Genomic DNA, 12,962 nt, shown 5'->3' with positions numbered 1-12,962 from the left:
CTCTCTCTCTCATTCCCATTGTTTCTCACGCCGCTGCTCTCTTCGCTACTTTGGAGTGATTCGCCTCTTTTTATAATTTAATTTGTATTGTTTGTGCTTTTGTGGACCTTAGAGTAATCTTGTATTTAATGTTTTTTGTTGTCATTTTCTTTTCATTAATCAGTAACTGGTAGTGGATTTGTTTATTAGTTCACATTTTTGGTTATTTAGTCAGCATAGCGAGGGAAGCAGTTGCCATGATGTTAGAATGAGGAAGCAATAGCAGGTGCAATAAACTCTTTATTGGTAGGTCAGATGAAACATACAAGGCAAACAAACACTGGCGGGTGACGCAGGGACCTCGATGGTCAAACACGGGTGAGTCTGGGCTGGTGCTGAGTGAAGTGATGGTGATGGTGAATTACAGCGTGAACGATGAACAGAACAGCAAACAGGAAATCCAGGAACGAACACCACACGATCACAGAACGGGAACAGGAACACAGGATCAGGACACCAGACAGCACAAGACTTCAACAACAATCTGACAATGGAGATGAGAAAACGGTGAGTATTTAAGAAAGTGATGATGAGTCGCAGCTGGCGCCGATGATGATTGCAGATTGATGAATGAGCGTGATTGCTCCGGCCAAACCCACAGATCCACGCGACACACACACACATACACAAATAACAAATGCACGAGACAAAAAGAAAGCAATACATTTGTGAACCGTGACAGTACCCCCCCTCCTAGGAACGCCTCCTGGCATTCCCAGACTCCCTTACCTGTCGATTGTAATCATCGATAAGGGAGTGATCCAGAATGTCTCTCGTAGGTACCCAACTCCTCTCCTCCGAACCGTAACCTTCCCAGTCCACCAAGTACTGGACTCCGCGTCCCCTCCGCCTAGAGTCCAGAATACGATTTACCGAATAAGTAGGTTCCCCATCTACGAGACGCGGCGGGGGAGGAACCAGGACTGGCGGGTTAATCGCTGATCGAAACACAGGCTTAATTTTGGATATATGAAAAACGGGGTGAATTCTCCTGTACGCTGGAGGAAGGTTGAGGCGGACTGCCACCGGACTAATGATCTTGGTGACAGTGAACGGGCCAATGAATTTGGGTGCGAGCTTATTAGAGACGGAACGGAGAGGAATATTCTTAGTAGAAAGCCACACTTTTTGACCAACGACGTATACGGGAGGCTTAGACCGGTGGCGATCGGCTTTAGCCTTGGTGTGCGCCCTCACCTGGAGTAGAGTCTCACGGGCTCTAGTCCAGGTGCAGTGACACCTCTGGACAAAGGCGTGTGCGGAGGGGACCGCGACTTCGGACTCCAGACTGGGAAAGATAGGTGGCTGGTAACCTGCACTACACTCAAACGGAGACAGGCCCGTGGATGACACTGGTAACGTATTGTGGGCGTACTCCACCATAGACAGTTGCTGACTCCAGGAAGAAGGATTCTTGGATACCAAACACCGCAACATTCTTTCCAGATCCTGGTTGGCTCTCTCGGTCTGGCCATTGCTCTGGGGATGAAACCCTGAGGATAGACTGACAGTCGTGCCCAGTAATTTACAAAACTCTTGCCAAAATTTGGACACAAATTGGGGTCCTCTGTCGGAGACCACGTCAATCGGGAGGCCATGTAAACGAAAGACGTGATCTACGACGGTCACCGCTGTCTCCTTGGCTGAGGGTAATTTGGGCAAGGGAATAAAGTGAGTCGCCTTCGAGAACCGGTCCACCACGGTTAAAACTACCGTGTTGCCCTGAGAGGGTGGGAGGGCGGTAATAAAATCTAGTGCGATATGGGACCAGGGTCTCGAAGGGACAGGCAGCGGTTGGAGTAACCCATCTGGGGGTCGATTGGAAGACTTACCAATGGCACAAACCGAGCAAGCCAAAACAAAACTGTGAATGTCCCGGGCCATAAGTGGCCACCAGAATCGTTGCTTAACCAGAAAACTAGTACGGGTCACTCCTGGATGACAGGCTACGTTGGAACAATGCCCCCACTGAATAACGTCTGACCGTAATCCCTCCGGCACAAATAAACGGTTCGGTGGGCAACCGACCGGGGGCGTTACCCCTTCTAAGGCCTTCTTGACCTTCGATTCGACCTCCCATGTGAGTGTGGAGACAAATAGGGTCTCGGGTAAAATGCACTCGGGAGTAACCAGGCGTTCGGAACGATCAAAAATGCGCGATAAAGAATCGGGTTTGATGTTTTTGGAACCCGGGCGGTACGAGAGAGTAAAATCAAAACGACCGAAAAAAAGTGCCCACCGAGCCTGCCTGGAGTTCAATCTTTTAGCGGACCTGATATATTCCAAATTCTTGTGATTGGTCCAGACGATAAAAGGTACCCCCGACCCTTCTAACCAGTGACGCCATTCTTCCAACGCTAACTTGACTGCCAACAACTCTCTGTTACCAATGTCATAGTTACGTTCGGCTGGGGACAAGCGATGGGATAAAAACGCGCAGGGATGCATCTTCTCGTCTGTGGAAGAACGTTGGGACAACACTGCACCTACCCCCACCTCTGACGCGTCGACCTCCACCACAAAATGACGTGAGGAATCAGGGGCTATCAGAATAGGGGCCGAAACAAAGCGGTCTTTCAGTTTGGCAAACGCGGCCTCAGCTGCGTCTGACCACCTGAACGTAGTTCTGGGGGAGGTCAAGGCAGTCAGAGGTGCGGCTAGTTGGCTGAAGTTACGAATAAAACGTCGGTAGAAGTTGGCGAATCCCAGAAACCTCTGCAGGGCCTTGCGGGAATCTGGGATTGGCCACTCCACCACAGCCTTAACCTTCTCAGGGTCCATACGTACTCCCTCAGACGAAATGATGTACCCAAGAAATGGAACCGACTGTGCGTGGAACTCGCATTTCTCCGCCTTGACAAAAAGCCCATTCTCTAGCAACCTCTGAAGCACTCGTCGGATGTGCTGCACGTGTTCCTGGAGAGAAGAAGAAAAAATCAATATGTCATCCAGGTAGACATATATGAACTGATCGACCATATCTCGCAGCACGTCATTGACGAGGGCCTGGAAGACTGCTGGGGAGTTGGACAACCCGAAGGGCATGACCAAGTATTCAAAGTGACCCCTGGGGGTGTTAAAAGCAGTCTTCCATTCATCCCCCTCCCTGATGCGGACCAAATGATAAGCATTACGCAAGTCCAATTTCGTGAAGAGTGACGCTCCCTGCAACCTCTCGAAAGCTGAAGACATCAACGGCAAAGGATAAGTATTCTTTACCGTGATGTTGTTCAACCCCCGGTAATCAATACAAGGTCGCAGAGATCCGTCCTTCTTCCCCACAAAAAAGAACCCCGCCCCCGCTGGAGAAGAGGAAGGGCGAATGAACTTCGTTGCTAGAGAATCAGAAATGTATTTCTCCATGGCCTCCCTTTCTGGAGCAGAAAGCGAATATAACTTGCCCTTAGGCGGAGATTTACCTGGCAATAAATCTATGGCACGGTCGTAGGGACGATGCGGAGGCAGAGAAGCAGCTCGAGACTTACTGAACACCTCCTTCAGGTCGTGGTACTCCGCGGGCACGTTAGACAAATCCACTGCTTTCTCCTGTAACACAGACATAGGAACAGACGAACAGGCAGACACAAGACAGGACTCATGACATTTAGTGCTCCACTCCGTAATGGACCTCCGGAGCCAGTCCACTCTAGGGTTGTGTTGTGTTAACCAAGGATGTCCGAGTACTATGGGTGCAAGAGGTGAGTCCATGATGTAAAATGACAGAGTCTCCGAGTGGTTACCAGATGTGATGAGGGTAAAGGGTCCAGTAGACAGTGAAATCATGGGAAGCTCTTGACCATTGAGTGCGTGAACTGAAATGTCATGTGGGAGTGACTGAAGGGGAATCTGAAGGTTGTGTGCGAAAGTGCAGTCCATAAAATTACCCTCCGCCCCGGAGTCCAATAGTGCTTGACAGTCGTGTTGGCGTGTTGACCATCTTAGTCTTACCGGGAGGAGGGTAGATGTCGATGAGGTCTTCTCGGCAGAGATCCCACCCGATAGTAGCCTCACTGTTACTATCGGGCGTGGCCCTTTTACCGGACACGTGTTCAGAAAATGTCCAGCTCCGCCGCAGTAAAGGCAAAGGCCTTGGGACCTCCGCCTCTCCTTCTCCTCCCGGGAAAGCCGAGCTCGCCCTACCTGCATGGGCTCGGGATCGTAGGTAGGGCTGACGCGTCCGTGCCGCTGGAACGCAGACTCTCCGCTCCTCCAAGAGCTCGACTGGAAAGGACGGTCGCTCGACTCTTGACAGTCTTGCATCAACTCGTAGTGCTAACTCGATCAGTTCATCCAAGGTGGTGGGCAGGTCCAGGGTGTAGATCTCCCCCTGGACGCGGTCAGCCAGCCCATGCAGGAACATATCCCACTGCGCCTCGTCGTTCCATTGGCACTCTGCCGCGAGAGTCCGGAATTCGATCGAATAGTCCGAAACTGACCTCTCTCCCTGGCGAAGTTCGGCGAGCACCCTCGCCGCCTCTCTTCCGGCGACCGCACGGTCAAAGACCCGCTTCATGGCGGCGGAGAGTGCCTGGAACGACTCGCAGCATGGGTTTTGGTTTTCCCACAACGCCGTTCCCCAAAGTGCCGCTCTCCCAGTCAGCAGAGAGAGGACGAATGCGACCTTGGATCGCTCATTGTTGAAGGTTCGAGGTTGCAGTGCAAAGTGCATGGAGCATCCTGTCAGGAACGCTCAACAGAAACTGGGTTCTCCGGCATACCTCTCAGGCACAGGTAGACGAGGTTCCGACTGGGAGAGAGGATCCGATGGTGTGGGAGGAACGAACGGTGTGGGCGGCGCAGTGGGAGCTCGCAGTTGTTGAATTTGCTGGGTGAGCTCGGACACCTGCGTCACCAGAGCCTGAACAGCACGGCCAGTGTTGTTAAGCCCCTCCTCCTGGGCGTCCATGCGTTGAAGACTGTTGTTGACGAACGTCTCCATGGAAATCTGAGCTCCGCCTGCTGCTTCCATGCCATGGTCAGATCGTTCTGTCATGATGTTAGAACGAGGAAGCAATAGCAGGTGCAATAAACTCTTTATTGGTAGGTCAGATGAAACATACAAGGCAAACAAACACTGGCGGGTGACGCAGGGACCTCGATGGTCAAACACGGGTGAGTCTGGTCTGGTGCTGAGTGAAGTGATGGTGATGGTGAATTCCGGCGTGAACGATGAACAGAACAGCAAACAGGAAATCCAGGAACGAACACCACACGATCACAGAACGAGAACAGGAACACAGGATCAGGACACCAGACAGCACAAGACTTCAACAACGATCTGACAATGGAGATGAGAAAACGGTGAGTATTTAAGGAAGTGATGATGAGTCGCAGCTGGCGCCGATGATGATTGCAGATCCACACCCACAGATCCACGCGACACACACACACATACACAAATAACAAACGCACGAGACAAAAAGAAAGCAATACATTTGTGAACCGTGAGAGCAGTGGCCTGGAAGACTCACCTGTTTTACTTTATCGAGAGCCAGATAATGCTACTTGTGAGAGCAGGTGTAGGCAGACATTCTTTGTTTCCCTAGTTGCCCTACCGCTTTACTGCTATTTTTATGTATTCGTTAATATGTTTTTGTAAAGATTTTGTGTGAACCATTGTGTATTGTTTTCTGGTTGTTTAAGTTGTTTATGTAAACGAAGGCATGGATTGGCGTCTTGAAAATAGCATCAAGTGTCTGTGACTCATTCATATGCTCGGTCCGTACACATTGTTTATTTCATTCAGTCTAACAAGCTATTATTTTGTTATGGGCCGTAACATATTTGGGGGCTCGTCCAGGATCTGGATGATTTGTAGGATCTGGATGATCCGAATGATCTTGATTTTGCGTCGCTTTGTTTGATCTTCTGATCTGTTCACACATTTCGAATTTGTTACTTTGTAACTTTGTTGAGTCACAGTTGCTTGATGTTAATTTTGGCTCCTGTAGTGCTTGTTTCTTTTTCTCATTAACCTTATTAGACATTTAATTCTAACCATGTTCGAATTAACGAATTTTATTGCAAATCCGACACCATAGATATATACACTAGATGTCGCCTTGGGGTTCCAAGCATGTGTCAAAACCGCCGCCATCTTGGAACAGGGGTCTTGTCATAGGAAGTAGCTAGATAACGCTGCTATCTCCGCCTGTACTTCGAATTCATGGATGATGCTGGACTTTTGTGCTCCGTATGGATGTTCACACGAACAAAATCTAAACCAGACAGCAAGGGATTACACATTTACTCTGTGGATGGTAGTAGTCAAGTTGTTTTTTTTTATAAGTGTACATTTCTCTGCTTGGAGGAAGAAAATTAACTGTGATTCTCGCACAGAAAATTAACTGTGAATGTGCTGTACTCTTTAGATATTATTTGAAATAACCCTTGTGTTTAAAATGTACAATATGCAGGAGTTGATCCTCAATACCCACTTTTGGCTGTGTTGTGCTGTGTTGTTTCTAACTTTTGATTTTTTTACCGATTGTACTCAAACCTTTTAATGAAAAAAACAGTGTGGCGCTTGTAACCTGTAAGTACAGTCCTAATAGTATGCTTGTCCTCTCCCTGTCAATCTTCAAACAGTACATCCATGATTATTATACATAGAATTCCACAAATCCTATGTATGTGTACGTTTTGCACAAGGATACAGTGGGCTCAAGGTCTTGTTTCTTCCTTGCAAACTGGGGATGGAGGTGTGGAAGGACACTGGAATTTGTGAAAATGTCAACTGTTTAAAGCCTTTCTTTAAAGTGAATTTCGTTTTGTATAAATTGTATCTTAATTTTAATCAATTTCCTGGATTTAATAAATAAGAAGCAAATATAACAGACAATATAATCATGGAGGCGCCTGTGCGGTCACTTGCATTGCACGTTAACTGGAGCGCATCTCATCCTAACTTAACGAAACTCAGTGTATGTCTCACACAGACATAAGAAATATATCAAATACACAAAGCTAGAAATGTCTTTAAACGAAATAATTCAAAACGAAAAGAAAAAGGCTACTCTCTGATTATGTAATCCATTATGTGCATTTCTCTCTATAGGCGCGTTTACTACGAATATGGCGATCGTCAACTTCATCTTTGCAGCCGAGTCGACACTGTCAGAAAACACTCGTTTATTAAAGAGCAACGTGCAGGTTGAATTTATAACTGAATTAATACTTGATATTGTCTGAAGAGGTCTTTTAAAACACATATGTAGAAATTACTAATGAAATCTAATTTGATGTAGAAATTTTGATGAAAATGTGCGAGGCTCTGGAATACGCCTTTCCCGCTATAGCAACGTGTCATATGACGTAGGGCGAGGCAAATAAGAGCTCGCGTTCAGCTCTCTCATTGTGGATGTAGATGTAGTTAGAGCAGTAGTGAGAGACAGAGAAAGTTTTAGATCGAGTTTTAGAGAAGCCATAATGGTAAATTATTGTGTTTGTGCTGGTTGCACGAATTCCAGCTTGTCAGGACATCGTGTCCATCATTTTCCTTCTAGGAAAAACAAGGCTTTTCGTTCTTGGGTGCGTTTTGTGAAAAATCAATGCACGCGTCACCGGATTTACAAATGCACATCTTGCTTGTTGCACGCACACATATTATGTCGAAATAACGAGATATTATGTTGAAATAACATTATTATTAATAATACATATTTTAGAATATTTGATTGAATGCTGAATGTTGCGCTTGTTCAATTTAATAAAATTAAAACAATTGAATATTAAATATTTAGTGGCCAAGTTTTGCTCATTTATATATGTAGCGATAGTTCATTCTAAGTTTACTCAAGTGGAAGAATGCGACTAATAAACTTAGGCCTATGGCACTATGCATTATATTTTGAAAAAGAAGTAGATTATCTTAATATCAAAACCTTAAATTTTCTCTGGACTCAATGATAAATACAGGTCTGACCGTTGGAACGAACCAAAAAAACTAGAAAATCGCATTGATGACGATTTATGATGATTTTATTTCCTTTAGACCTTTGCCTATTTTGACGCTGATGCATTAAAGAGGAGGGGCTCACCTGTTCCAAGATGGCGGCTCTATTGACGCATTCGTTCCAATGAACTGCCATAGCCAAGGCGACATCTAGTGTTTATATCTATGATCCGACGCAAGGTGAGCTGTTTCAAGATCTTATGAAAATGGCTGCTCATTATAAGGTCAATTTTCGTAATACTTTATCTAAACGTGAACTTCAGATTTTGCTTGATGATGTAGAGTGAGCTTTTGTAGATCGACCTCTAGGGGGCAATCTAATAATGTCGTTCGACTTGGCTTAAAAGTAGCAAAGAAGAACCTGTTAGGTGTCCATATGGGCTGGATCCCAAATGGCACACTCCGGCCTTGTGGACCTCCTTCGAGTTCACACTTGATGACGTCAGGAAGTGCAGACCTAAGGGGCGCTGGCCTCGAGTCCACGCAAGAGTGTATTTTGGGACAGGCTTGATGACATTATGCCACCAAAAGTCAAACAGCCACGAAACTCCTCCCCTCATTTATCTGATTGGGCGTTCGCAATGATTCCTGGGTAGGTAACTCGTGTGGAGGGTGTGGAAATGTGGGCTTCGCTGAAGTACGCGAATGGGACACTTCTGAGCACTGAAATCACCCTACGGACTCGTACACTTGGCGAGCAATTTAAGGCAACGACACCGCGAGTCCACATGGAGTGTGCCATTTGGGATCCAGCCATGGAATCCACTCCCAATCCCGCCCCAATTCACATACTATCCGTCCTAAATAGTATTCGAAAATAGAATTAGTACGTCCCAAATCGTAGTATGTTGAAATGAGTATTCCAAAGATACCCGGATGGTCTACTATTTCCGGTCGGAATCTGAAGTGCAGATCCATGAACACTCTAACGGCTAAAATTGCCCACAACCCATCGCGCGTTGGACGAGGATTCGATTAGAACTACAAACACAAGTAAAAAGTGTTAAAAAACTACAGACATGGAGGATGTGCGAGTCCGGTGGTTATGTAGAGAGATTTAGCTAAAGGGGTTTGAGTGATTAATTATCAGTATCTAACCTGACAAAAATGTATTTACTTTTGTAAAGATACATTTAGCCATTAACTTGTAAATGCATCATTATAGCCTATTCAAATTGCAAACACATGAGGAGAGTCTCCGCATGAAAGACCCATGACTGGCAGATCTACATTTCTCTCCGAAACAATAGGAATTGAAATTAGATTGAATGGAGGATTTTAACTGTGACAAGATGATTGACAGGGCAGTTTACGGTGACAGGATTCACGTACCTAAGCGACAGAGCTGTCCGTTAAAGATGATGAAATAGTATGTCCCAAAGCTTGCCTACTCTTTTGCTACACACTCAAAAGTATGTACTTTTTCTTCACAAAAAGAGTATATATTTTAGGGCGTAGTATCAGTAGGCAAATTGGGACGCAGCACACCTGTGATGTTATAAAGTGTACTCAGAGGTTAAATTGGACCGGAGCGCACCGGAGCACAGCTCCGCCTCCTCGGGTCCACAACACACCCTGCCCAGTGCCTTGCCCCGAGACGTATGGCTGAATGTAAAGAACTGTGCGCAAGTCAAATGAGAAGAATGCTGCACATACTTGTAGGAGCTAAACATGTAAATGAGGCTATGTGTGATGACATCCTTCAAGAATTTAGGGAGCTTTGTGATTTGGCTGCTCTTCAGGCTAAGTTCAGGGAATTTGACCCGAAAAACACTCGAGTGGACACCCTGTTGCATGAGACAACGGGGACAAAACCATAATTTTCCAAAGTGTAGGATGTTGTGAAGATTCTGCTTGTCTTGTCACATGGACAGGTCAGTGTGGAAAGAGGCTTTTCCATCAACAAAGAGTTAATCGTTGAGAATCAGAGGGAGAGGTCTCTGGTGGCTCAGAGGCTCATTGTTGACCATGTCAGATCTGTAGGGGGCATAACATTTGTGGTAGAGATCACAAAAGAGCTGCTTCTTTCGGCTGCAGGAGCCAGGCAGAAGTACCATGGCTACTTGGAAGAGGAGAAGAAAAAGAAAGAACAGCAAGCATCGCTAGACTTGAAGAGGAAGGCCCTCACAGATGACCTAGATGATTTGAAAAAGAAGAGGGCTAGAAATGAGGCAGACATTTGTGCTCTTGAGAAATCAGCAGATGAATATGCTGAAAAGGCAGAATCTTCAAGCAATCTCATCTTTATCACCAAATCCAACAGTTTCCGCCGAACTGCAAAAGAAAAGAAAGCATCTCTGCAGAAAATTGGAAAACAGATTGACGAGAAGCTTGCAGAAATGAAAAAATAAATTCTGTTGATTGTTTTTGAGGAATGGAGAATTCAAATACAGATGTTAACTTGTTAAAAATGGTTATCCAGTGAAGTTAAATTTCCTTCAGTTAAAGTTAATGACAATGTTGCTGGACACTTTTATTTATTTTATTTATTTATTTTTCGGTTTTACATTGTTGTCTCCCATTGATTTATGTTAATAGCCTCCTATGGATTTATGTAAATAAATGTCTAAGGAGTTGTCAGGGTTTGACATTATTTATTTTTATTGTGTTACTGTGTCAGTATTATTTAAAAAAATATTTATTTTGTATTAAACCGCATAGCTTGTTCATTTATTTTATTCAAGATATGCTGTGGTAAATTTGAACATGAATTTTTATTCTTATTTCACATGTATACACAGACGTTTTATGGAACATTAAGTCATGAATATTTACCTTTAAGTCATGGAAAAGTCATGGAAATTTAATGGTAATAATGTGTACGAACCATGCTAAAATAACAGCAATTTGAATCTATTGAGTACTCCTGCCCTGAGAGCAGCGCGTAATACACTAAAATAACAGCGATTTGAATCTATTGAGTAATCCTGCCCTGAGAGCAGCGCGTAATACACTAAAATAACAGTGATTTGAATCTATTGAGTACTCCTGCCCTGAGAGCAGCGCGTAATACACTAAAAGAACAGCGATTTGAATCTATTGAGTACTCCTGCCCTGAGAGCAGCGCGTAATACACTAAAAGAACAGCGATTTGAATCTATTGAGTACTCCTGCCCTGAGAGCAGCGCATAATACACTAAAATAACAGTGATTTGAATCTATTGAGTACTCCTGCCCTGAGAGCAACGCTAGGGCAGGAGATGTATCATTTTGACCGTTGACATATCGCGGAGATTTGAACAAGTTCTGTTCTCGCATATATCAATTTAACAGACAGCGAGGTAGCATTGGAAAAGCATGTTTTACACCAGTTACCCCATAATCAGATTTGTTGTGGTCAAATGATAAAACAGTCGAATCAAAATCCATACAATACGATATTTAGACGATGATTATTAGTTCTGTGCATTTTAATGTTCGCTAATTATATAAGTAAACGTTAGAGGATGTTGAATTTTAACAAAAAATAATTGTAAATTAACTTACCTTGCAATAAATGCGTTCTCCCACGAAATCTGTCTTGTATTCCGACAGTCACCTAAATACTGATACTATTTAGGTGACTGCTGCTGCTGTGAGTTGGTTTGTGGCTGTACGCTTCGTCTAAGCCTCGTATTAGCTTCGTATTTCTTTCTGTTTTGAATCATTATTTACTATCATTTCTAGTTGTTTATACTACTAAATACAGCTTACCCCAAATCACACATTAACCTGACATCGCTAGTTTCCGTTACTACTAGCACAGCACGCTAGTAATTCGCTAGCCTGTTAATGCGCCACCCGTGCGCTCAGTTATTTATTTATTTTTCTCTCGCGCGCCCGCGCCTTTGAGTTCATCAAAAGCCCAGGTGAGTAAGAATCAGTCAACAAACACGGTGAGTAATGACTTCTCCTGTTATTATCACTTGCACTTCATGTCACATGTTTAGCATAGCCTTCTCTGTCGGCAATATAGGATTTATATGTGATAAATGCAGGGAGACAGTCAGGCTGATGGAGAAGATTTCAGAACTAGAGACACGCATCCAAACTTTAATTGAGGATAGTAAGAGTGCAAGAGCTTTAGATACTATTTTGGATGCGCCTAGCCTAGTGAACCCTTTACACGATTCGGTTCTGGCTGAATTAGAGCCCGTGCAGCAGGGTAAATGGGTGACGGAGAGGCGCTGTAGTTGCGGATAAAAAAAACGCTCTTCCGTTCCGATTACCATAACAAATCTATTTGCCCCCCTCAGTGAAACACCCACTGAGAATTCTGTTGAATATGCCCTAGTTATTGGCGATTCTATTACACGGAACGTGAAAATAGAGACACCAGCCACCATAGTCACATGTTTGCCGGGAGCCAGAGCGCCTGACATCAAAGCAAATTTAAAAGTGCTGGCTAATGCTAATCGTAAATTCTCTAAGATTATTATTCATGTCGGCACTAATGATGTTCGACTCCGCCAGTCGGAGATCACCAAAATTAACATTAAAGAGGTGTGTGAACTTGCAAGTACGATGTCAAGCACTGTAATTTGCTCTGGCCCCCTTCCTGTTCGCAGGAGTGATGAGATAGTTAGTAGATTGTGTTCACTCAATGGCTGGCTGTCGAGGTGGTGTCCGCAAAATAATATAGAATTCATAGACAATTGGAAACGTTTTTGGGGCAGACCTGACCTGTTGAAAAGAGATGGTATTCATCCCTCCTGGGATGGTGCTGCTCTTCTCTCTAGTAATTTGGCTGATAGTCTTAGAGATAAAACATGACAAATTGGGGCCCAGGTCAGGAAGCAGACAGACTGGCTTAACCGACCGTCTGCTAGCTGTCTCACGTCACCAAGGTCAGATAAATCCAATCACATAGAGCCTCTTTCACCTAGATATCATCATATAGAGACTGTGTCTGTTCCCCGAATTTGGAAATCCAAAAAACGTCTAAACCCATCTAAGGTTAAAAATTTAATTGATGTTCAACAAATAAAAA

This window comes from Abramis brama (genome assembly GCF_963993115.1).
Source record: "Abramis brama genome assembly, chromosome: 9".
Taxonomy (NCBI): Eukaryota; Metazoa; Chordata; class Actinopteri; order Cypriniformes; family Leuciscidae; genus Abramis; species Abramis brama.
Note: the sequence above shows the minus strand (reverse complement) of the source record.